Genomic DNA, 27,729 nt, shown 5'->3' with positions numbered 1-27,729 from the left:
CCAAAATAAATTGTTGTTCCAAAAACCATTGATGCTGTGCGCCAATTGATATTGCAAGATCATCATGTGACCTATCGTGAGATTGAGACCATAGGCATTAGAGGGACCAGCATGCATTCAATATTGCATTAACATTTGACCGTCAAAAAATTTGTTCGCGTTGAATCCCACACAATTTGTCAATCGCCCAAAAAAAAGGCTCGTGTCGATTGGTCGAAAGAAATGCTCTAAAAATACGATCGCAGAAAGGGAGTTTCAAGATGAGCCGAAAACAACAAAAGTTGCTCGCGCACGAAGCACTTCCAAGCAAATGATCGCCTGTTGTCTTCCAAGAAATCAGAAAAACCAACCGCCGAAGACGGATCACTCTTCACCAATGCGAGCTCTCACACATCGGCTAAAACTACTAGATTTTTGAGCACTCAAAACATCGATTTGATGAGTCGTCCGCCGTATAGTCCTGAATTGGCACCGAATGACTTCTTTTTATTCCCATACGTAAAAAATAAATGAGAGGTCAATGGTTTTCGACACCGAATAAGCGGTTGATGCGTTCAGAATGAATGTTTTGGAGATACCTCAATCAGAGTGGTAAAAGTGCTTAACAATTGGTTCAAACGCATGCAAAAATTTATAGTTCTTAGTGGGGAACATTTTGAAAAACAATAAACCGATTTTCGATGATTAGTAATTGGTTTTGTCTTCTTTAATCCCGAAATATAAAGGCAACCCTCGTACAGGGAAACTAAGTTGTACAAAAGCCGTCACCCAAATAAGTATTCCGCGAAGATTCTTTGCCTACACTATATGTCTGCCCGGATCTTGTCAATTTAGGACCTTGTTCATTAGGGTGATGACTTTTTGATTTTTTTTCGGAAAATTTGCTACATGTTGCACGAATTCCCTTAAAATATTAAAAAAGGTCATGCACAAGCTACTTTGAAATCTAATTTTTGTGAAATTTTTTTAAAAATCATTTTATGTGCGAGGTTTTTTACAAATCACCTTATATGTCAGATTTTATCTAATCTTGAATAAAAACTCATCAAAATATGATGAGTCATCGCCCTAATAACCATACATTCATTTGACCAAACTTTCACACTTTCTTACTGATCTAGTAAACGTTTATTGAAAGTATACGTTGTTTTTCTCCAATAAGTCCATTTTGTGATGGATTTAATCCTTTATTTTCATTGAATTAAGGCAGAAAAAAATCGCAGTTCTTTCAATGCCACCCTGTAACACAACCAAAGCAAAAATTTCGCTTAGGATATGTCAATGCATTTCTTATGGCAACGAAAATTTCGCTAGGCTTGCGTACCGTCCTGACGACAGAATTATGGTTGGGACCAGAGATGGTCCGTAAGACGATTTTTTAGGTTTCCGACTGTCAAAAAGTTGTAAAAGTCGAAAACGTCGTATACTTGTATAAAACGTAGAAAAAGTCGCAAACGTCATAAACCTTAATAACTCAGTGTAAAAGTTTGATTTTTAACAAATATTATTGTCACTTATTTGTTATATATAGAAGAGTTTATATGTAAAAAAAATTCGCAATAAAAGAAATATTAAGTTTTTTTTTTAATTTTTGCATTTACATTTTTCACACAATAAATTGGAAATATACGCAAATTTCAAGTCAATTTATAAAGTAACGTTTAAGGATTTTTTTGTGAAGCAAAAAATCAATAAATTATTAGTTTTCATCAATTATATTTAGAAATTGCAATTATTTTGTATCCTTTTGCAAAATTAGTTGCTTCTCCCGTTTTAATTTGCTTTTTGAAAGCTGTTGTAAACGACATATGTTAAAAATGCATGACATCTGAGGAAGTGTCAAGTGAAATGGTACATGGAGTGTTAATTATGTTATTCAATAACAATACTTAAAAATAACATTACTTATTCAATAAAATACTTAACACGCCATCTTCCATTTCACTTGACATTACCTCACATTAGCATACTTAACACGCCATCTACCATTTCACTTGACACTACCTCAGATGTCATTCATTTTATAACAATATTGGTAAAAATCGTGTAAACCTACGGTAGCTTTTTGTAATTCTGAACCGATTTTTTCCAATTTCAATATTGTTCGTCTCCAGGAGGAAAAAATTACTTATGCCAAAATTTTTAGTTAATCAGATCAAAAATTCGACATATTTTCGTTCGAATTTTTTTTTCTGTCAGAAACCTAGTTTTTTGGCTAGGTTTACGACGTTTTCTACGTATGTAATATACGTCGGAAATGTATGTCATATACGTCACTGTTTCTGACAGGCCATCTCTGGTTGGGACTAAGGGATCTTCTTGTGCCGCTGACTCGTTTCCAACAGATTTGTATGAAGTTGAATTTTGTGAAGACTTTTTCTTGTACAAGTATTACAAAACAAGTTTTAATATAAATGTTTTATTGTATTATTAACTCTTCTTTTTTGTGATCAAACAATTAACATGTTAAGATTATTTAATGGCAAAGCATACAAGACATATGTATATACATACATACAAACAAACATCATAACAATATGTGAATTTACAATATGCACAAAACATACTCCATCATATCAAAATCATAAAAACCGCTTTCACCATTTTCTGTTAAACTAAAAATGAAGGCCACACAAATATTTGGTAGGCGCGTTGCGTTGCGTAGTAGCGTTTTAAACTCGATCCCTTTATTAGCTACCGTTTTACACTTGTCGCTCGCTTTATAACAATGGCAGAAAGTTTCTATGCATGTATACACTATGCACATTTATAAACACTGCCTAGATGGCAGTATAGCGCAATTGCCTTTCTTGTTTATATGTATATTCATTGTGAGTAAATAGCAACATAGAGGTAAACAAAACAAAGGCAGTTCAATGTAAACATCAAAGAATTCCCCAAACTAAATGGCATGAAGACCAAAATACTAACAGCGATTCGTTAAAAGTGACATCGGAGGACTTACGACAATTTAAACAAACATACTTGTTAGAGAAGATTTAATTTTCATTTCATTGCATCATTACAGGTACATCGGGTAAGTTCCTAGTACATAATTACAGCCGAATTCGTAAAAAGTTATGGAGGCTTTATAAACTACTTATAAGCATTTGCATCTTTAATAGCCTATTAAGGGTTTAAAAAGCTTTATTCAGTGAGAGTATGTTATTGCAGGCTCCGACCTTCTTTAACCAAATAATAATCCATGGTACAATTAAGAGGTAGCGTCATTAGCACAACAACAAAAATCTACCCTTAACGAAACTACCTTGGGTGGCAAATGCCGTAAATTAAAACGTCAAAGTGGGTTTAGAAACAAACTTTGTTTTACAACTTAACTTCTTCAAATGTGTTTTATATTTGTATTTTCATCATTGTAACACTGTTTTGATTCCAATCCCCTATCTTTCAATGTCCCTCCCGCCCCAAAAACCAACCCTGCCCCATTTCAACCGAATTGAAGCAAACGAGACTCGATGAAAGGTAGTGGGAGAAGAACACAATTTCGAAAATAAAATTTGCTGCTTCGTCTCAAGGCGCCCGCCCTACCCAATGAAGCACTTCAAACACCGCTTAAACGGGCATGGATACCGATCGGGACAATATGGGACTCAAATCAAAGGTATTTGGGTGTTAAACTCAAGAGCACCACTTCTGTCCCCAAACGGCGAAGAAGGCCGCTACAAACGGAATGGAACTGAAAACAAAGGTATTTGGGAATAGAATACAAATTTAAGGCCATTGTAAATAATTATTATTTATTATTATTAGAATTAAATAGTTTAATTCTAAAAAATAAATAGCAATAAAATTGGCAACCCTGCAAATAACTGCAATGTTAATTTTCGTAATTAAAAACAATTTAGAACTTAAGCTGAGTATGCACCTCTGGCGAAATTTTCGGTTGCAGCCAAGACATTTTTGTCGCCACTGAAAAATAGTTGTATGTAATACAAGATGGCGACAAACATAGCTTTATAAGTTTGGCCGAGTTTTTATCGTTTTTGGTTAATAAAGTACATATATGCTGTAGCTTATGGTTTTTTATTTACAAATAAATTTATTTCATGTTGCTTGGAGCTACTAAAACATAAATTATGTCACCCTCTTACGCAAAGAAAATTATTTGAGCTGCGTACATGGAAGCGAAATTTTCGGTAACCAAAATTTCGTCAGATGTGCATACTGCAAATAACGATGAAATAACATACAGAAACTGTTGATGTTAATGTCATTTAAATACATAGGCCTGTTCGAGTACTTTTCCAGTAAAAATTTGCAGGAGAGTAAGAACAGCCTTCACTCTCTTTTGCTTTTTTTTTTGAACTAAACAGCTGAATTTCATAAAACAGATGTTCGATGCTGCAAATTTCTGCTGGAAAAAAAACCTCTAGTAGAAATTTGCTCTCAATCTCTCAATTATCAAACACTCAAAATCGTGCTCGCTCTCACGCACTCTCCTGCTCTCTTCTGCTGGCAAATTTATATTTGGCATCAACAAGCTATATAGGCTATCGATTACCTTCTCATATACCATTGATTATCTTTTCCCACTGGGATAGTACGAAAACGACTTCCAGGAACAATTTGTGCATATGTGCACAAATTTTTGAGCACGCGAACAGAAATAATGACGGCTATAGCTTTTAATCACTTATTTTATACAAGAGTACCGGGGTCATGCACAATTATTATAAACGTCTACTACCCACTCGTACATACGCCAGCATGATTTTGCCAATCCGTAATTTATTGTATTAGCCGTTGTTGCACGTTGGCAACAGTTGATTTTTTTTTAACTAATTATAAACCAAAGGTCCAAACGGAAGAGGCTAGATGTATGTGTTTGATGATTTGTCATTGGACATGTATTTTTGTTGGTAAAAAAGAAATCAACAATTGGACGGAATTTTACAAAGTGGTAGGTTGTTGATATAGCGTTTTATTGAATATTATAGGCATAGGTATATAATCGCAATGTGTGTAAACGTTTGGCTTGAATGCATATTTATTGCCAAACAATAGCTCTCTTCTCCTTCAATCTTCTTTTACCCCACCCCTAGCTTTTTCTGACAGACCACGAGAAACCGTTACAATAAACATTACACTTGTTTCACTCGTTTATCAAAGAGATTCGATTGTTGATTGTTTTTATTAAATGCTGACTGCCTGCTGCTCACACACACACACATGCGCGCACACCAACAACTTTCTCCCAAACTTTTTGAAGATCAACATCATTATCATCACCAATACCAAACCAACAAGCGTATCAGAATCAATGAATGGACTGAGGAGGCATTCGGAAATACATACATATGCACAATACATATGTATGAAATGATATCCACCACAGAGAAATAAACAAAATTATTTTCTCTTTGTGAATTGTATAAGTTGTTGTTGCAATTGAAATACCTTTTTGTCAGACTCGCCTTGAATATCAACAAGAAGCGCGCGCTATTTGTTGTATACAAACTATAACAACAACAAAAAGGTACAAGCCCAACAGACTACTTAAACTAGCCGATGAAATTGTAAGATTGAACGAGGTCAGTTTTTACAGGGGGGTTAAATATTGAAAATTATTAAACACTAGAAATGTATTCACTATCTTACAGACAGGGTTGGTATTAATGTTGGCACCATGGATCGATCGTATGTTCAACATACTGACTTAAAAATTCTTGTTATCAATAACTGTGGAGTCGAGATTGTGAAGATAGTGTCGGACACGGAATATTAAACAGGAGTTTGATTCGGGGATTGAGTAAGATTGCTCCGACTTGATCGGTCATTACCATCCTTATAACCACCACCATAGGATAAGGGGTATACTAATCTAGTCATCCCATTTGTAAAACCTCAAAATGTTGTTCGCGACCCAAAAATAATGTATAAAAGAACGTGTTGGTTCGTATGGATGAACCAAACTTTGCTTGCTTTTACTTGTTTTGTTTTGCAGCGGCAAAAACTACAACCTAATTCTGTCGTTGGACTTTTCGTCCTGTCCACTTGCAGAATAACAGGGTGTTTACACCTTAGGATGACTACAAATGTGTCTTGTTTCTTGACAGATTTAAGACAGTAGCTCATCTTTCAGTGTTGTCGTGACGCCTTTATTATTCCAAAAGCTAAAATTTGGAATGTGATGCTCACTTGTGACTTCCAATAACCGAACCAGAAGAATCTAAAACTAGATATTTGCAAATTTGCCACGAACATTCCATTAAGGAACAGCGTAGAGTTCTTTCTCTCCTTTTTTGCCGAGTCTAATCCAGGTGTCACTTAGCATCACCGCTTCTTAAAGAAGTTTTACATGACTGAATAGCTCACAAATTTCGCCAGCATTGAACTAATTTTCTGATGATCCTGCCGGGATGAAAACCTCGATGTTCAGCGTCATATTAACCCATTAGCGACGAATGGGTAGAAAAATACCCAAGAATAGAACTGTCTTAGAAAAACTCTGGCTCGAGTTAGGAAAGAGGTATCCTTATATTTGGATTGGCGTAAATTAGACGAATGAAATTTGTTAAAAAAATTCCCGTCATATAAGATAATTTTTTGGAGGACAACTGGCTTGTCGAAAGTCGGTAATTTTCTATATCAAAAAAATAAAAATTTCTCAAAATTCTTAGGAGTTAAATTTCGGAATACCTTTTAAGTGCCTTGTTCCTTTTGATGGGTTCTTTATTAAAAATTAATAAATTTTTGGCGATACGATTTGACAGCAGGTGCGATTTTATGTCACTCATTAAAATTAAATTTTTTCGGTAAATGGTGATAAAATATTGAGAAAATGATTTTTTAGGTTGTAAAAGTATAGTGGCAAAAATTACTACTTCAATATAAATGCTCTAAATAATGAATAAATTAAATTTCATCCAAATCCGACAATGCAATCGATGGTCAGCCATTAATGGTTTAAGGAATGTTAACTTCAGCAACACTGTTAGCATTCCTGACCCTTCAGAAGCTTAAATTTTTGATGGATCTAAATAATTTTTTTATGCAAAGGACACTAATGAACAACAACACTCAGATTAAATACCGCTTAGATCCTTCCCCCAGCGATGAAGTCTATGCACCGGAACAAACTTGCTCACGAAAGGGAGCTTTCCAAGGATCGTTAACCCCATATATGTACATAATATGGCTACAGTAACAACCGTTATATAGCTCCATTTGCAGACTAAGTCCCAATACGAATCAATTGGCGATTAAACTTCACAATCACAATAGGCGGTTTAAACCTTATTTTTTATACCATCCCTCTTAAGTTAAAAGACATTCCAACACATATTCCCAACACATCACCACAGCATGTAATTGTGGGGATTTATTATACAAAATTGTGTCTAAAAGGTGTTAATAAGACAAATAAGCAAATCACCACAAGAATTTGGGTCATTAACAAAGCACTTCATCTTCATCGGCTCGTCATTACCATCATCACCAACACCATAGTCATAGCAATGTAGTGTCAAGTTTGGGAAAGCGTGATAGCCATCAAACAACATGAAGATTCATTATGAAGACCAAAAAAAAAAAGTACACTCCCTCTTGACAACATTACTAGAGTTTCTGGGTAGGATCACAATATTTCTTTTCTTATTATTTTTTTTTTATTAAATAACTCTGTTTTTTTCATTTTAAGGATATCAAACAAAATTACTTTAAATCGCTGAAGATCCTTTTTGGGTGTGTGCGTGTGAAAGCCTATTTTATTTATTAGCTTCGTTTACCGATCACTTTTTAACGTCTTATTTTCTTCAACTTCCGATGGTTTTTCGAGTTCGTATTTACAACCGTTAAACTGAACCGTTTAAGTGAAAATCACTTGGATAACTGACAGACTGTCTGGTCTGCCAACGAATTTCGTTAAACACTCACTGAACACATCAAAATGCGAAACAGCCATACCAGTAACAACAACAACTACAAAGCCAAAAGTATTTTCTCAAAAACGTAATACTCAGTGGAGTCTGATGAGAGAGCAGTGACAATCGCGATATAAACAGTGTTGCCGTTTTTCGATATTCCAGTCAAATTTGATAGATTGGTAGAAAATCAAAAGTTGTCGCAGGTTTATTTTCTATATTTAGGGTGGGTTTCTCATTCTCCGGTTACAATTTATCGTATCGATATTCCTCTAGTTAAAGGAATTTGGTTTTCTGAATACTTGTTTATTGTTTAAGAATTTGTATACTATTTTGCTGGAGGCCACCGTAACGCAGAGGTTAGCATGGCCGCCTATGACACTGATCGTCCGGGTTCGAATCCTGGCGAGACCATCAGAAAAAATTTTCAGCGGTTTTTTTTCCTCCTAATGCTGGTGAGGTACTATACCATCTAAAACTTCTCTCCAAAGTGGTGTTGCACTGCGGCACGCAGTTCGGATTAGGCTGTAAAAAGGAGGCCCCTTATCATTGTGCCTAAACTTGAATCGGACTGCACTCATTGATATGTGAGAAGTTTGCACCTGTTCCTCAGTGGAATGTTCATGGGCAAAATTTGCAGTACTATTCTGCTTTCGGAATAGCAACGAAAATTTTTATTTGTTGGGCGAGCGAAATTTGTTTCTATAGAAAAACACGTTTTTTATCTGCACTAATTGCTTTCTCTATTTCATTTATTATTTTCGCAAATAATAAAAGAAAATCGAACTTTGAAACCAATGAAACAAACAAAAATGATGCCGGCAATGGTCTCAAGGGTTGCCACTAGAATTTGTTTCGCCATTTTCCTTACAAAAAGCAGAGTACTACTTTTCCGCATACTTTAAGCTAACGTTTGGCCGACGTCTATTATCCTTACGATAAAACTTAATGGCCCTTTTAGACGGTACATCACGATCATGCTCATCGTGTGTACTTGTTGATTAAAGCTTTTGCCAAAAACTGTACATAGTTGTTTTCTTTTCTTTGGTTTTATTTAATTATTCATACTTTTCTTCCCTTGTTATAACTTTATTTCACACAGAACGTGTTTTTCAATATCTGTCAATTAACGATTACACATTTCTTTGAAAGGGTAATCGATTGACGCCTTTGATCGAAAAAAATCAAATGATTTTGATTTTTCAGCCATGACTGATGGTTATGTATACATGTGACGCATACATCTTTGTTTTCACCTATACTATTACAATGACCATGCATCAGATGTGCCATGTTAACGGTGCCGGTTAATGACTTTCATAAAATTTTGCACAAGTCATTTTTTTGGTCCAAGGACGAACAATATTGGTTTTGAAAAAAATCGGTTCAGATTTAGATATAGCTCCCATATATATCTTTCATCCGATATGGCTTTTTAAAGCCGTAGAAGCCACAATTTTGATCCGATCTTCTCCAAATTTGGCATTAAGTGCTTTTCTTGATATGTGTGCAAAATTTCATCAGAATCGGATCAGATTTAGATATGGCTCCCATATATATCTTTCATTTGATATGGTCTTTTAAGGCTGTTGTAGTCACAATTTTGATCCGATCCTTACAAAATTTAGCAAGAGATGTTTTATTTGTCGTCCCAATACTTATGCAAAACTTCATTAAAATAGGAACAGATTTAGATATAGCTTCCATATATATCTTTCATCCGATATGGCTCTTTTGGCTGCATTCACCACAATTTCGTTTCGATCTTTATAAAATTTAGCGTGAGATGTTCTATTTAACGTCCTAGCACGTGTGCTAAATTATGTTCACGATCAGTATATATGAAGACACTAGACTTGATTGCTTATAGTGCTAAAAGATCCTTCTCAGACAATTTAGCACAAGATGACGGCGAATATAAGTTGACCGCAGGAGTACCACAAGACTCTGTTCTTTCTCCCTCTCTTTTTCTTATTTTCATTGACGATCTGACTTTGAATCCGATCGACTCGTTCGCGGATGACAGCAACCTCTGTCATTAATTTACATTCGACCATAGGCCGAGTCTTGAAGAGATGGAAGACAGGAGGCGGATTACGGACGTAACACTGTGCCAGGATTTGCTGGCCATATTTGAGTGGGACCGAATGAACAGAGTAGGTTTTAATGCACGCAAAACGGAGTGCAGTTTGTTGTCCCTCACTGACGATTCACTGACACTTTACAATCGTAAATATCTATCGATGGTGTAGATATCAAGCAGTCAGAGGCTCTTGATGTTGTGGACATGATGATTCAATGTGATGTTCGTTGGTCAAAACATGTATTCAAAGTGTCCAAAGCAGCATTGAAGTGCTTGGGCTTTCTTAAGCGGTGTAAGAAATATTTCATTCCCGCTGATCTACGTACATTAGGCCGAAGATGGAATATAACTAGCATATATGGGCCGAAGCTCCAAAATCATCCTTGGAGCTGCTTGACCATGTCCAGAGGCGGGCGTTGACTGGTTAGTCTTCAGTCAGAAATACAAGATTTTCTAGAAATGCGCACCGGTTTGTAATCGATTGACCAACTGATCGGACCATGCACTACCGAGAGAATTCTTTTTCGCAAGAACGGTTCGTATGTGGAGTCAGCGGATGTTTTTTCCGCTACTTACGACATCTAGAAATTCAAAGCAAGTGTCAATACACACTACTACCTCTTTCCCCCCTCCTATCTTTAACTATCCTCTCCAACGCAATGCACTGCATATATAGGGGACATCCCCTGCGTGTTGGTTAATTGAAAAACAAAACAAAACAAAAACAGCAGAAGCATCACAGTTATAAACAGCAACAACGGCGAAAAGCTGAATAAGAGCAACAACAACAAAGATCATATGTAAACAAGAACACGAAGCGTTACACAATCAAGTTTGTTTGCTTCTTGATTTAAATGCCAATCCAAATGTTAATAAAACACATGTCAATCCTGATTGAAATATCGAAAAACTACACTTGCGAATCAAAAGCAATGCTAAAAAGCAGTAAAAAAATCTAAAATATCAGACTAACGATCGGCTGCGAAAAATAATTCTTTGGCAACCATACAGCCCAAAAAAAACACACACAAGAATAAAAGTTCAAAATATAATAGTTGGCCCCATGGCTTTGACGATTTTGTTTATTTTCTCCGCAGTACGAATGTTGTAGAGCCATGCGCTGATGTTGCTGCTAACGTGTTTCAGTTACACGATGCTGTTTTGCGTATTCATTTCTGCCTAATGCTCTTGCGCTGCCACCTTGCTTTTGGTTCATCTATGGAACGAACCCGTTTGGCTAAAGATCTCACCACAAACAATGTGCATGATGATGATTTTTGTGGGCAAACAGCAATTGCGTCACGCCAATTGTCAACGCAATTGCGTCACGCCAATTGTTGCTGCAACTGCCGCGGCTGCTACTGCCGTCGCTTTGTTAATTTTCGATCATACATTACTTTGTACTTTGGCTCTGGCCTTTAAGTGGCTATCTAAATGAGACCTTTTTCCAGATAATTTGGAGGAAAAAAAATAACGTGCAGCTATTACCTTGCCCCTGGTGTTATAAATGAGCGACTATCAAGAAATTATTTAAGTTTTTAGGTCTTTCCCATATGAATTTTATTTTGTTCCATTTGTTATTTGTTGTTAGTAGAATTTCTGGGATTTTCTTACCGGCGGCCTTATCTAACATGGGGAGAAATTCGATAAGCTATATCACTATTCGTTTTACTTTATTGATATTAGAATATATAAGAATTATATTATTGCTGGTGTCAAGTAGCCAACTGAAAATATGTTGACCGAAACTGAATTTAGCATTGACCGAATACTCAATATTCGGTTGGCTCTAATGATCTGAATATGAACCAGTAAGAGCGTGCTAAGTTCGGCCGGGCCGAATCTTATATCTCCTCCACCATAGATCGCATTTGTCGAGTTCTTTGCGCTGTATCCCTTTTTAGGCAAACAAAGAACAATGAATAAGATATCAAGTTATAGTTCGATTGGGATCATAAATGAATTGAATGTTGAAGTCCATTGTAGAAGTCATTTGGTAAGAATTGTGCCTTGTAGGGGCACAAAAAGCAAAATCGGGAGATCGTTTTACATGGGAGCTGTATCGAGCTATAGATCGATTCAGACCATATTGGACACGTATGTTGAAGGTCATGGGAGAAGCCGTTGTACAAAATTTCTGCCGAATCGGATAAGAAGTGCGCCCTCTAAAGGCTTAAGAAGTTAAGATCCCAGATCGGGTTATATGGCAGCTTTATAAGGTTATGGACCGATTTGAGCCTTACATGGTACAGCTCCTAAAAGTCATAAAGAAACATCTCATGCAAAGTTTCAGCGAGATCGGATTAGAATAGCGCCCTCTAGCGGCTCAAGAATCCAAGATCAAAGATCGGTTTATATGGCAGCTATAGCAGGTTATGAACCGATTTCAACCATACTTAGCACAGTTGTTGAAAGTGATACCAAATTTCCACGTGCAAAATTTTAGTCAAATCGGATGAGAATTGCGCCGCCTAGAGGCTCATGAAATCAAGACCCAAGATCGGTTTATATGGCAGCTATATCAGATTATAAACCGATTTCAACCATACTTAGCACAGTTGTTGGAAGTGGTACCAAAATACCACGTGCACAATTTCAGTCAAATTGGATGAGAATTGCGCCCCCTAGAGGCTCAAGAAGTCAAAACCCAAGATCGGTTTATATGGCAGCTATGTCAAAACATGGATCTATTTGGCCTATTTGCAATCCCAACCGACCTACTCTAATAGAAAGTATTTGTGCAAAATTTCAAGCGCCTAGCTTCACTCCTTCGAAAGTTAGCGTGCTTTCGACAGACAGACGGGCGGACGGACGGACACGGCTAGATCGACTTAAAATGTCATGACGATCAAGAATATATATACTTTATGGGGTCTTTGACGCATATTTCGAGGTGTTACAAATAGAATGACGAAATTAGTATACCCCCATCCTATGGTGTAGGGTATAAAAATATATAAGATGAACATATATAATAAAAAAAGAGATGTCAGAGTTACAGGCGCTCTGTCTGGAAGGGAATATATAATTTGGCACAAGGATACACATAGTGCTCTTGGATCGAAATCCACTGGTTAAACGTCTATAACTTCTACCTTAATTGCATTTGTTCCTTTTTGTAATCCAAATTTGGTGGCGAAACACCCTAAAATTTCCCACAAAATCACATGGGACAATATGTGACTGAAGATTTTCGGAATATATGACTTACCCCACTGTTGATAGGAGTTCCTCCCTTAACTCCAATAAATCTCTACCTCGTTTTTCCATAAAGCTTTTATTGTGAAAGTTATGGGTTGAATATCGATGGCAATCCAACCTCAGTTGAGTTGCCAACGGGCAATTTTGTTATAGAAATTTTTTTTTCTGTGTTGAGTTGCATACTTTTTTACAATGTACTTAATAGCTGAACTTTCAAAACACTGATATCAGATGAAACTGACAAAAATTTCTAACTGCGCATCGCCATCACGACCTTATAACGCCTCAATAAAGACATTGAGTCATTAATTGACCTTCTCGCCCAAGCGGGAGAATGTATATATATTCTTGATCGTCTCGACCTACTGAGTCGATCTAGCCAGGTCCGTCCGTCTGTCGAAATCGTGATAGCGGTCGAACGCGTAGAGGTAGAAATTTTGCACAGATACTTAATATTGATGTAGGTCGCCGGGGACTGCAAATGGGCCTTATCGGTTCAGATTTATATATAGCTCCCTTATAAACCGATCTCCCGATTTAACTTATTGAGCCCTTACAAGCCCTAATTTTTGTCCGATTTGACTGAAATTTTTCATGCAATGACTTCCAACAACTGTGCCAAATAGGGTCCAAATCGGTCTATAAACTGATATAGCTCCCATGTAAACCGGTTTCTCGATCATCCTTGTTCGTTTCCTAGAAGTTTTAATTTTTGCTGGTTTGACAGAAGTTTGGTATGTAGAATAAAATTATCCCCTTCAATTAAATTTGTTTTGTATAAATTTTTTGCAGAATCCATGGTGGTGTGTTCCCAAAATTTGGTCTTGCCAATCTGGCCCATTTTACTTGTTTTAAACTCAAACCGAAACGACGACTTCCTAATCTTAAAATTTACTCGTCTCCTAGTCTCAAAACTTCTACTCAATTTCCTTTCTCTAAGTGCTATTTATTCCATTTTAAGAAAACTAGCGTGAAGGTATCTACGCGATAGGTACTCCTAGTCACTTAGTTGAACACAGACTATTATTGATGAAAATCAAAAACTCTTTCGTCTATTCACAATGCCCCTATGAACCCCGATTTCCATAAATACTTGGTGCGCAAGCGATTCTACTCCCTGCGGTTCTGTCGGTGCTTTCTAGATATGGACGTAGGTGCTCGCCGCAGGGAGGTTCGCCGGTTGGGGCACTGCTTCAATTGTCTTGCGCGATCGCATCGAAATGATCAGTGGACATCTGAGAATGCGTGCAGAGTATGCTACGAAGACCACCATTCCCTTTTGCATCTCCGTCCGATGCTGAGCATTTGCCGTGAAGAACTGGAAAGAAGGCGTCATAGTGAATTTAGTGGAAAGAGATCGTCTAATGGCAGCTTTAGAAAAAAAAACCTTCTACGTACAATACTGAAAACGGGATTTTTAAACCCTCCACCATAGGATGGGAGTATACTAATTTCGTCATTCTGTTTGTAACATCTCGAAATATGCGTCTAAGACCCCAAAAAGTATATATATTCTTGATCGTCGTGACATTTTAAGTCGAACTAGCCATGTCCGTCCGTCCGTCTGTCTGTCGAAAGCACGCTAACTTTTGAAGGAGTAGAGCTAGCCGCTTGAAATTTTGCACAAATACTTCTTATTAGTGTAGGTCGGTTGGGATTGTAAATGGGCCAAATCGGTCCAAGTTTTGATATAGCTGCCATATAAACCGATCTTGGGTCTTGACTTCTTCAGCCTCTAGAGGGCGCAATTCTCGTCCGATTTGACTGAAATTTCGCACATAGTGTTTTGATTTCACTTCCAACAAGTGTGCCAAGTATGGTTCAAATCGGTTCATAACCTGATATAGCTGCCATATAAACCCATCTTGGGTCTTGACTTCTTGAGCCTCTAGAGAGCGCAATTCTCATCCGATTTGGCACAAATTTTGTACAACGGCTCCTCCCACGGCATTCAATATACGTGTGCAATATGGTCAGAATCGATCTATAGCTTGATGCAGCTCCCATATAAACCGATCTCCCGATTTCACTTCTTGAGCCCCGAATCGGACTATAACTTTATATAGCTGCTCCTCCCTCCTTATTCATTATATTGGGTTGCCCAAAAAGTAATTGCGGATTTTTTAAAAGAAAGTAAATGCATTTTTAATAAAACTTAGAATGAACTTTAATCAAATATGCTTTTTTTAAACTTTTTTTCTAAAGCAAGCTAAAAGTAACAGCTGATAACAGACAGAAGAAAGATTGCAATTACAGAAGCACAAGCTGTGAAAAAATTTGTCAACGCTGGCTATATGAAAAATCCGCAATTACTTTTTGGGCAACCCAATACTTAGTTTGCCTAAAACAGATACTGCGCAAAGAACTCGACAGATGCGACCATAGTGGAGGGTACATAAGATTCAGCCCGGCCGAACTTAGCACGCTCTTACTTGTTGGATTATAGACTTGGTCTTGTTCCTTAAACGACAATAAATGTTCCATTGATCATTCGTTCGACTCCGGACATATTCCCCATAAGCTCTATCCCTTTCACGTCTAGCATCAATTATCTATGGGGAATTGACACACACATGGTCATTTGAGAAAACGAAGAAAATTCACAATCTCATTTAGGCAGCTTTAGATCAGTTATCTTCTTTCATGGTATACACATTAATGCAGGCGAAATAGGTAAATATATGGTCCCTATCTTATTCTTCTCTTCCCTTTTCTCCTACACTCCTTCTAACTGGGGCCAAACTGGCCTCCGAGTGAACTCACCTTGACGATGGGGCTGTCCATTCAATGTACACTTATTGAACTTAAGCTTTAATTATTCAGTCCCATTGAATCATTTCTGGGCCGAAGAAAGAGATTCGGTAGTTCACCATTGTTTTTTTTTTTTTTTTTTGCATGACTATAGGGAAGTGGCAACAAAAGCATTGCGATTTCTTTTGAATTTGATGGAAAGTCAAACGATAGCGACATTTGATAAGCGCCACTACTAAGACAGCCACTCAATGACCAGCAAAAGTTGCATAAAATATAATGACATTTTTGTCAAATATTGTGGAGAATTCAACACCAATTTGAATTAAAACAAAAAGTTCAGTTCAAAATCTAACAGAGGTTAAGTATATCTGGGGGTATTGTTTACACAATACTCTGCTTTTTAGGAATACACATTTAAGAATGAAAAGAGAGAAAGAGAATATTTTAGCTCTTCCATTGTTTGACTTTTGCATTGTACAACGGAATACTACTTTGGAATGTCTTACGATTTTTCGTTGAATATATTTCTGTAAATGGATCTATATTTATTTGTAATTAATTTGAGTGGGTTTTTATTGCATTCGATTGGAATGTTTGAATTGCAATGCACAAATTGAAAGCAATTGAAATGCAAATAAATGCTATTGAACTCAAATCGATGAGGAAGCTATTCTGTGTTTCAAGCATTCAACTCAACTACAAAGGCACATTTTCAACTTTTTTTTTATAAATCAAATTATGTGAATTCACAACGATTAAAATTATTAACCCATACACATATTACATCACATGTAAATGTCGATAGATGATGAACCGAGTACCACTACTTTGAACACGGCACGGGATAACTATGACTAACGTTATCATGAGAAGCTCAGCTGAGAGCTACCGGACTTCTGCAATTGTAGTCGCGAACAATCAGCGGTATCGAATGGAGAGTCTTAGTGAGAGGTAGCACTGGCTCTTGCTTTAACACTGAGTGCCTATGATTTGTCCTACCGGGACAAGGCGAGTTATTGGCGCCTTTAAATAATAAATAGCCATCACGTTCCCACGACAATCGGCGCAATGGAAATGGATATAGAAGCTTGACGAGTATCGCTACCTCCGCATGCAGATATTTGGGAACTAGAACAACAACATTCTAGCTGGTTCAGGATAAGCTCAGTATAACTCAATCTGCTGTTCTTACGGGCAATGTTGCCAGTATTTGAGATTTTCCCCAAAATTATGGATTTATTTTCGAAAATGGGTACCAAATTTTTGATTTGGGGACTTTTTATTCAAAATTTTGTTTTTATCTTTGTAATTTTGTTTTTATCACATGAGTCAATGCGAATTTAAAAGGTGGTCCCACGCCGGCCAGGTTTGACGGTATTAAGATGTCAGATTTTTGTTCGCATTCTCTTTGTTGTCATTTTCTTTTTCGCAAACTAGCTGTGTTCGGGAACTCGAAAATTTGTGCAAATTTGGACAAATTTTTACTGAAAGTCGTTCGCGTACTTTATTTGCCAGCAGAAGAGAGCGCACTCGCGCTCTAGAGAACCTTCAAAAATAGAGAACCTGCAAATTTCTACTGGGACTTCAAGGTGGATTTAAAAAGTTGGCCTCACGCAAACAGCTGTAAACAGACGGTCAGTTTTGACAGTATTAAGATGTTAGACTTTTATTTGCATTCTCTTTGATGCATAATTCTCTTCTCATGTACTCGTACGTATACCACACGCACTCAAATTTCTTTGTATGTGTTGGCAAAACGTCGATCAGCTTGATGGCAAAATGGCGAATTGCACCATATGATTTGCGGTTGTGGTACAAATGAGACACCTTCAATTGTTTCGCCATGCTGGGACTTTTTTCCAGCAGAAATTTGCAACTTTGAACAGATGTTTTGTAAAGGTCAGCTTTTTTTTATGAAAGCAGCCGCTACATGAAAAATACAAAAGAAGAAATAGTCCTTCATGCGTCTTGGCTACTGATGAGAGAAGGGAGATCGGTCTGCACGAGTCCCCCTTGCTCGTATCCTTTTCAGGTTTCAGTAGCGGTATCAGACTGACCATCTTCCAAACATCGGGTACTATAATAGTTTTCAGATAGGCTGTGGACAGTTGTAAGGTAATCGACTCGAGGCAGAACCAGATTCTTCAGCATCAGTGTAGAGATTTTGTGCAACTTGGCGCAACGGATGATGCACGCTTGTTGTTGTAGCAGTGTGTTGTACACTGAAAGACTCTATCTGGCCAATGCAGTACGTACAACAGGCTGTCATGGGATTGCACGGTAATTTGTGATGGCTGTCCAGCGGCATGGAGATCACGGATATACAAATAGCTGCTCTTCTAGCCTTTTCAATCTCGAGTCAATAAATTGACGTCTATTTAAAGAAAATACCTCACAAGTATCGCCAGCATTTTTTTATTTAAAAAAATTTGTTTTCCAAGCTATTTTTTAAAAAGAGGCTCTTACTCTCCTGCAAATTTTTAGTGGAACAGTACGCGAACAGACCTATTATCTGCTTATGTACGCACACATATACACACACGCACACTAATTTTTTTTGTGTGTGTGTTGGCAAAACTTCGATCAGCTTGATGGCAAGATGGCGGATTGCACCATATGTTTTGTGGTTGTTGTACAAATGAGACCACCTTTAATTGTTTCGCCATGCACATGAGTGTTTTCTGATTCGAGTTTTAAGCTTAATGAAAGAGCGCCGCACTGCGACACCATTTTTCAATTTTGTAGAGCAATTATTGGTATTTTTGGTAGCCATATCCAAATATAGACCGATATGAACCACACACGATACGGACGTCGAAAAGCCTAACATAAGTCATTTTGTCAAAGTTTAGCGAAATCGGATAATAAATGTGTCTTTTATGTTGCCAAGGCTTTAAAACGAGAGATCGGTCTATATGGCAGCTATACCCAAATCTGAACCGATCTGGGCCAACTTGAAGAAAAATGTCGAAAAGCCTAACATAACTAACTGTTCCAAATTTCAGCGAAACCGGACAATAAATGCTCCTTTAATGGGCTCAAAGACTTAAATCGAGAGATTGGTCTATATGGCAGCTATATCCAAATCTGTACCGATCTGAGGAAAATTGAAGAAGAATGTCGAAAGGCCTAACACAATTCACTGTACCAAATTTCGGCGACATCAGACAATAAATGCGCCTTTTATGGGCCATAAACCTCAAATCGAGAGATCGGTCTATATGGCAGCTATATACAAATTTGGACCAATCGGGGCCAAATTACAGAAACATTTCAAGCGGCCCAACGTAACTCACTGTACATCAGACAATAAATGCGCTTTTTATGGGCCCAAAACCTTAAATCAAAAGATAGGTCTATATGGCAGCTATATCCAAATTTGGACCGATCTGGGTCAAATTGAAGAAAAATGTCGAAGGGCCTAACCCAAATTTCGGCGACATTGGACAATAAATCCGCCTTTTAAATGGCAGCTATATCGAAATCTGGACCGATCCAAGCCAAATTGCAGAAATATGTCAACGAGCCTAACATAACTCACTGTCCCAAATTTCAGCAAAATCGGATAATAAATGTTGCTTTTATGGGCCTAAGACCCAAAATCAGCGGATCGGTCTATAATGGGGCTATATCAAGATATAGTCCGATATAGCCAATCTTCGAACTTGACGTGCTTATGGACAAAAAAAGAATGTGTGCAAAGTTTCAACTCAATATCTCTATTTTTAAAGACTGTAGCGTGATTTGAACTGACAGACGGAGGGACATGGCTAGATCGTCTTCGATTTTTACGCTGATCAAGAATATATATACTTTATAGGGTCGGAAATGGATATTTCGATGTGTTGCAAACGAAATGACAAAATGAATATACCCCCCCTCTTTCGGTGGTGGGTATAAAAATGATGTCAACAATGATTTTAAGCGTTGCCACTAAAATTTCTTTTTGCCATTTTCCTCATTATAAACAGAGTAAAACTTTTTCGATTTTTCCTCCAACGTTTGCACGATAACGTTTAAAATCTATCAAATCCAACTTGGCAACGGTTATCTTTTGGGTAACCTGACTTGCATTGAATGTATAATGCCAAGAAAAAAACAGACCCCTTATCGCTTTCCATTTTTTGCAACTTCAAAAATTGTATATCCATGCCTTCAGGTGAGAAATATTTTTGTCCAAGAAATTAAATCTATTTGTCTTTTTATAAAAAACCTTTCAAAATATTTTGAGAATATTTATTGTTGATATTCACTTCAAGTTATGGATTTTTGGGGAAAAGGATTCGAAAAGGACAGAAAAATACTGGCAACCCTGCTTATAGCAATCGTGTCTACACCATTATCATCATCTTGTAAACGATGTATTTGAAAATTTGCGGCGGTAATCTTCAAATTTCTTGCCTATTTAACTCTTTTGTGAGATCAATGTTCAACCAATCGCATATGTCATCGACGTGGGTGCCTTGGTGGGGTCCAATCTCATGTCAGCTGGTTGTACGTACCGGATTGACCCGATGAAATCCTTCATCGGCAAGGGCTGCCGTCTCAGTGTACAATAAACTGTTAAAATAACAACAACGTGGGTGTCTTAAGCCATGATCGTGCAATCGTCGGCATACGAAACCATATCAGAGCTATTCAAAACATTGGGAATTCACCCTATGAGACACCGATTTTTACACATAATTCCATATACAAATAAATCGCTATTCTATTCGGGTATTCTAAGTTTTACATTTAACTGAAGGGACGCGATATACCCGAAAGCGTTCTGTGGCTGGGCGTATCAAAAGCCTTCAATATATCACCAGCCACGAGTAGCATGCTATAGCAACGCTTGATCTTGTTGAAACGTCGACGAATATGCGCAGTGATGTCTTGCAAAGGTGTCATCGTCTCCAACAAGGCTCAGGAGAAGTCGTGCATCAACTGTCTGAGATATTGACCAAAGAATTGAAACTGGTCTATGTGATTGTCTCTCTTATTGGAATATTTTCCTGGCAAAATAGGGTGATAGCTCTGTTTATTTTCCAGATATAGGTAATAAGAGTGGCCACAGCAAAAAATTTCAACATTAGTGTACAATTTTTTTATTAACCAGCGCCTAGTTTTGCACAAATAACTGTCCCAAATTTCAATGAGTGCGGGCAATAAATCCGACTTTATGGGCTCAAGACCTCAAATCGTGAAGTTGTTGCTATATCCGAATATGGTCTGATTTAAATTACAACTGTATTAAATTTTTCATAATGTCACAAATATGGTTAAAATACAAAATTCTATACAATTTAAACACCACATTAACTATATTCCGTGAAAAAAACCCGCAGTGCATTTTAAGACCTTTTGACGATTGTTAACGCAATGAGTCTAAGCAAACCAATATAGATAGTCTGTCGTTGAGACTATATATTGGTGTGCTTAAGCACGCTCTCCAAATACAACATTATATGAATATTAAAAACTTGAAGCAGCGCTCAATTAGTTTTATTTCCTTCATAGAATTGTCCAATAAACCTACTTTAAGGCAGCAATAAGTTTTGTGAATACCGGTGTAAATGTTCTAAGAAACAACAGTGTCCCCAAATATCGCACTTATTAAAGATTACAAGAATTAACATAAGAACTTGACCCTCTACAAAAGAAATTTAATTTCTCTTATTCTCTACGATGTGACCGGCCGGAAAAAAGAATCTCCTGACTAATGGCTGCGATAGGAACACATGTGCCTATGTCATCATCACTTACCGTGCATGCAAGTGTAATTGGTTCCCTCAAGAGAGCACAAGAGACCCCACACCCCACAAAAAAAAAACAAAAAACACTTTCACATGTTGGTCAACCCAATGGACAAACACACACACACACCAGTGAAAACATCGCTAGCATATACGTGTATTTAAAAAAGAGAGCGCCTTTGTTAGTATGTATGTCACTTGCACAATTCAATATCAACTCCTGGTAACCGATGAAGAATTGCATTAAAAGATGAATGAAAACAAAAAAACTTGTGAGAAATCATATGAAGAATTCATAACAAAGGAATGTACATTGTACACTGCCTACGGGCATACAAGGCACAAACGCTCCATAAGCGCCAAACTGATTAAACTCTTGCCTTTTGTAATCAGCTACGCTGGGTCATTTCCAATAGAGAGTAAGTAATACAATAATTATGCATGTTGCCGCATTCACAATTATAACAAAACAACAAAAATGTAATTCTTTAGCTTTTCTTAGAGGCATGTGGCATGGTTACATCATTGCCCCTTTCTGCCCTTATCGACAAAAACCAAAAAAAAAAAACCAATCAGACCACTGGAGAAATTGGAGACGATGTAATCCAGTAGTAGTTAAAGAACCCAACAACAATGCAATGCAAATGGTAACTTTCACAAAATAAATGTTGATGGAAATCAACCTTTTTTTCATTGATATTTAGCACAACAGTCAATGGTATAAACTTACTTAGTCACTTTGTCTATGTTATTAGTTGAACTGTCTTTAAAACACTTACAAAACTTATTGGTAATCTCGGAATTTGTGTAATTGTTGCTTAATTTCTAGAAGAGAGTGAATGCTTATTGCACAAAGCTGCCATTTGACGATGAGTATGAAATGTCAACAACAGCTGTTGTTGGGTTGTTGGACGTTTTAACTAAATGCCAACGTGTAGCGTTTGTGAAAGTTGTATGTTGATTTCTTAGGGCTGGTACTATGTTCGCTTCTCGCGAAATTTTTCGTGATTACATTTATTGGATAATGGATTTTGAAGCAAAAAAACTTGCTTGTTTTATTACCAAATAAAGGCAGGTACTATATTCGGGTTTCGCGTTGAAACTCCATATAAAAATAAAAAAAAACAAACGCAAAAATTTGCCGATTTTGTTTTTTTATCTGGGGAAAATGTATATTTCGGGACGCCTATTGAGAACACAACCGTAGTCGCTGTGCAACAAGTCATTTTCTTATGCAAAATAAACGCGATCGTCAAACATACATAACATACTCAAAATCAAAGTTGCACTAATCACTGATTTTGACAGATAGTGCACTCAATATTTTGTTGTTTGGCAACTACCACTACCTGTAATTGAATATATCTTGATTGAAACCAATAAAACAAAAGTGATGCCGACAATGATGTCAAGCGTTGCCATTACAATTTTTTTCTGCCATTTTTCTCACTATAAACAGAGTACTACTTTTCACCTATTTTCCTTCAGCGTTTCACCGACGCTTTTTATACCCACCACCGAATGATTTTTGTCATTCCGTTTGCGACACATCAAAATATCCATTTCCAATCCCATAAAGTATATATAATCTTGATCAGCGTAAAAATCTAAGACGACCTAGTCATGTCTGTCCGTCTGTCTATTGAAATCACGCTACATTCTTTAAAAATAGAGATATTGAACTGAAACTTTGCACAGATCCTTTTTGTCCATAAGCGGGTTAAGTTCGAAGATGGGCTATATTGGAGTATGTCTTGATATAGCCCCCATATAGACCGATCCGCCGATTTAGGGTCGTAGGCCCATAAAAGCCACATTTATTATCCGAATTAGCTGAAATTTGGGACAGTGAGTTGTGTTAGGCCGGTCGACATCCTACTTCAATTTGGCCCAGATTGCTCCAAATTTGGATATAGCTGCCATATAGACCGATCTCTCGATTTAAAGTTTTGGCCCATAAAATACACATTTATAATCCGATTTCACTGAAATTTGACACAGTGACTTATGTTAAGCTTTTCGACATCCATTCCGTATATGGTTAAGATCAGTCTATATTTGGATATGGGGACCAAAAAGACCAATATTTGGTTCTACAAAATTGAACAATGATTTGTACTTAATAGACCACTTAATATCCGTGTCGATTTTGGTCCAAGCTGCTATGGGGGCAAAAATTATGCATTCTTTACCGGATTATAACGAAAGGTGGTTTACATATATGCCCGGGGTGGTGGGTATCCAAAGTTCGACCCGGCAGAACTTAACGGCTTTTTAATTAAGTTTTTTTGGTTTTCTATTCTGCCTTCATTCACAAGCGGAATTTGACAGCAATCAAATTATGTTGTTTCCATACCAAAGCAAGTATTTTATCTGCACTTATTGTTTCTTCCACTTAATTTATTTTTTCGCAAATGAATCAGTTTTTTATCTGCACTTATTGTTTTCTCCATTTAATCTTTTTTTTCGCAAACGAACCATTGAAACCAATAAAACAAACAAAAATGGTGGCGGCAATGATTTCAAGCGTTATCACATCGATTTTTTTTGCCATTTTCCTCACTATAAGCAGTGTACTTACTTTTCCGCCTATTTTTAGTAGACGTTTCGCCAACTTGTTTTTATATGGAGTTTGACAGCATTCCGCTTAAAAAGCTGAACAAAATACTCGGCTTAACTGAATCCAGTATTTAAAACCTTGTTTACACGGATTTTATGGCTCGACCATCTGTTTTCCCTTAATAAAATCAGCTGACGAGAGCCTTAAATCCAGATTTAATGAGCAGGGAAAGTTGCAAATATATTCCAAAATCCATTTGACCAAAAAAGTTTTGCACTCATTTTGTTGCAGCAAAGCAAAATTCCCACTTATCTGAAATATGTTCGCTTAACTGTCACACAATTAACTCATGCGATTCACCGTGCTATGCTCAATCCTGATCAAACCGGATAAACGAGGTTCAGCTGTAGGTTTATGTGACAGTTTTTCTTTCAGTTAATATGGACAAATAAGTCCAAATGTAGTGTGAAGGTAAGATTAAGTTTGTATCAAAAATTTCATGAAATTATGTTATTTTGTTAAGGATTTTCACAGCAATCTCTTGGTGGGTTATTAATGGCTGCAAATAAAATGGACGCTTTTAGTGTAGCGCCATCTAGATGTGATTACTTGATTATTTCAATACGACTTGAGTCACCCAGTGCTTAAAATATCGTTAACTCCCTGTGTTTTTCAAAAACAGCATCACATAATGTTACGTTAATTTTAAAAATTTTGGAAGCAACTCGAATGGAACTAAGGCTAAAGAAAATTTAATGTCCATAAAAACAAATAACAAAATCAACAAAATATTGATAAATCTACAAAAACGAGTTATTTTGTGTGAAATTTTGTGCAGCAATCAAATGCCAAAAGTGTTATCCGAAATTCAAAATGAGAAATTCTTGGTAAAAAACTGTATTAAAAAATCAGCCATCCATCAATATGGGACTCATATAAAAATTAACAATAGTCATTTCATCTGTAATACCTCGAAATATTCGTCTAAGGCCCCAAGAATATATATTCTTGATCGCTTTGACGTCCTGAGTCGATCTAGCCATGTCCGTCCGTCCGTCTGTTGAAATCACGATAGCGGTCGAACGCGTTAACCTAGCTCCTCGAAATTTTGCACAGATACTTAATATTGATTTAGGTCATTGGGGATTGCTAATGGGCCATGTTGCTTCAGATTTCGATATAGCTTCCATTTAAGCGATCTCCTGATTTGACTTCTTTAGTCCTTACAATCCCCAATTTTTGTCCGATTTGGCTGACATTTTGCATGCAGTGTTCTGTTACGACTTTCAACAACTGTGCCAAGTACGGACCAATCGTTCTACAACCTGATATAGCTCCCATATAAACCGATCTCCCGATTCGACTTCTTGAGCCCTTACAAGCCACAATTTTTGTCCAATTTGGTTGAAATTTGGCAGGTGGTGTTCCGTTATTACTTTCAAGAACTGTGCCAAGTAAGGTTCAAATCGGTCTATAACCTGATATAGCTTCCATATAAATCAATCTCCCGATTTGGGCCAAGTTGCAGAAAAATGTCGAAGAGCCTAACACAAAACACTGTTCCCAATTTCAGCAAAATCGGATAATAAATGGGGCTTTTATGGGCCTCAGACCCTAAATCGAAGGATCCGTCTATTTGGCAGCTATATCCAAATCTGGACCGATCCGGGCCAAATTGAGGAAGGACGTCGAAGGGCTTAAGACAACTCACTATCCCAAATTTCATCAAAATCGGATAATAAATGTGGCTTTTATGGGCCTAAGACCCTAAATCGGAGGATCGGTCTATATGGCAGCTATATCCAAATCTGGACCGATCTTGGCCAAATTAACGAAGGATGTCGAAGGGCTTAAGACAACTCACTGTCCCAAATTTCAGCAAAATTTTATAACATATGTGACTTTTATGGGCCTAAGACCCTAAATCGGCGGATGGGTCTATATGGCAGCTATATTCAAATCTGGACCGATCTGGGCCAAATTGACGAAGAATGTCGAAGGGCATAACACAACTCATTGTCCCAAATTTTACCAAAATTGAATAATAAATGTGGCTTTTATGGGCCTAAGACCCTAAATCGGAGGATCGGTCTATATGACAGCTATATCCAAATCTGAACCAATCTGAACCAAATTGACAAAGAATGTGGAAGGGCCTAACACAACTCACTGTCCCAAATTTCAGCAAAAAAAAAAAAAAACAACTTTGCACTCTTTTACTTGTTTTGTTTTTTGTTGTTGTTACTAACCCACCCTAATGTATCGCATTATTGGCTTGTCCAAACCTAAGGCAAAACTTTAATTGCTGTAGTTACGACTCAAACCCAAATCGATGACACACTTAAAAAGCATCAGCCAAGCAACTCGCCAACCATTCGGTCTAGAGTGACTTGATGGCTGCATCGCATATTGTGTAGAACATTAAAACAAAACAAAAAAAAAAAAAAAACAACAGAGCTCTAACACACAACAAAATAACAAGAATTCTCCGTCCACAGAATCCCTTCTCGTGTTGAGACATTTAAAAAACTTGTTTTCAAGCCGGAATTTACTCTGGGCAGGCAAAATTGTCCAAACCCACTTTAAGAGCTCTGAGCTGCTTGAGACTTGCAAATGTATGAATAAATTTGAAATGGTTCAGTCATCATCTTTGATATGCAATACACCATGCTAAAGGGTGGTGGTTTGTTGCATTTGCAACAAAAACAGCAATAGCAACAACAAAATAGTTCCCAGACTCAAAATCGAATTAATTAATTAAAAAAAATAATAATCGATGCGATGTTGTGAGTCATCATCCAATATCTCCACTCCTCGGTGGGTTTAGATATGGCATGGCGTGCGATGCTGTCAAATCAATCGTCACTAACATTAATAAAAAAACAACAACAACAACAACAAACATCAAACAACAATTCAAGATTGTCATTAACTGTGAATTATGTTGAAAACATTTTTGCACAGTGGCTAAAGCAAACATTTTAAGTAATTCAATTTGAATTTTTTATATCAACTAACATACCTAAATTTCCCATGAACATTCCATTAAGGAACTGGGAATACTTCTCTCATATCAATGAGCTCCGAAAGATTAAAGTTTAAGCTTAATGATAAGGGACCTCCCTTTTTATGCCGAGTCCACTTGTTAGAGAAGTTTTAATGGGGCAGAATACCTGTACAAATGTAGCCAGCATTAGTAAGGGTATAACCACCGCTGAATATTTTGTGGATGTGCATGCTGGGATTTGAACCCAGGCGTTTGGCGTCATTGGCTGTGGCCTCCTCAACTAACTTAACAACTGAAAATATTGTCCTCAAGCCCTATTTAAGCTTGGCGATGTTAGTTCCCCTCTCTGCCTGCCCATTTCCCATATAGTTGAAGGTTCTTCCCCATTGCCAAAATGCCGCTCAAGTATCCAGTACTTGGGGATTTTCTTCATTTTTTTTTTTTAATATTTTCTCACCTGTGCCTTTGTTCTTTAATGGTACTTCCCGTTCATGTTCTGTTTT

At 37.1% G+C, this 27,729-nt stretch overlaps 1 protein-coding gene across 3 annotated transcripts in view; it reads right to left on the bottom strand.

Moving 5' to 3' along the window:
- LOC106085199 (hydroxymethylglutaryl-CoA synthase 1) overlaps positions 1 to 22,525 on the bottom strand; it is a 32,926-nt gene extending 10,401 nt beyond the window's left edge. Inside the window, exon 1 of one of the 3 annotated variants that reach the window (XM_059370064.1) lies at positions 22,439 to 22,525. The gene's annotated coding sequence lies outside the window, so the exon portion shown is untranslated. Of the gene's footprint in view, positions 1 to 7,678; positions 7,863 to 22,389 lie in introns of those variants that run through there. The other 2 variants (XM_013249314.2, XM_013249312.2) reach the window with 2 other exon arrangements.
- Between the last annotated feature and the right edge of the window lie 5,204 nt (positions 22,526 to 27,729).

Source organism: Stomoxys calcitrans, chromosome 5 (assembly GCF_963082655.1).
Source record: "Stomoxys calcitrans chromosome 5, idStoCalc2.1, whole genome shotgun sequence".
NCBI classification, from domain to species: Eukaryota; Metazoa; Arthropoda; class Insecta; order Diptera; family Muscidae; genus Stomoxys; species Stomoxys calcitrans.
This window is presented reverse-complemented; position numbering and strand designations above follow the sequence as displayed.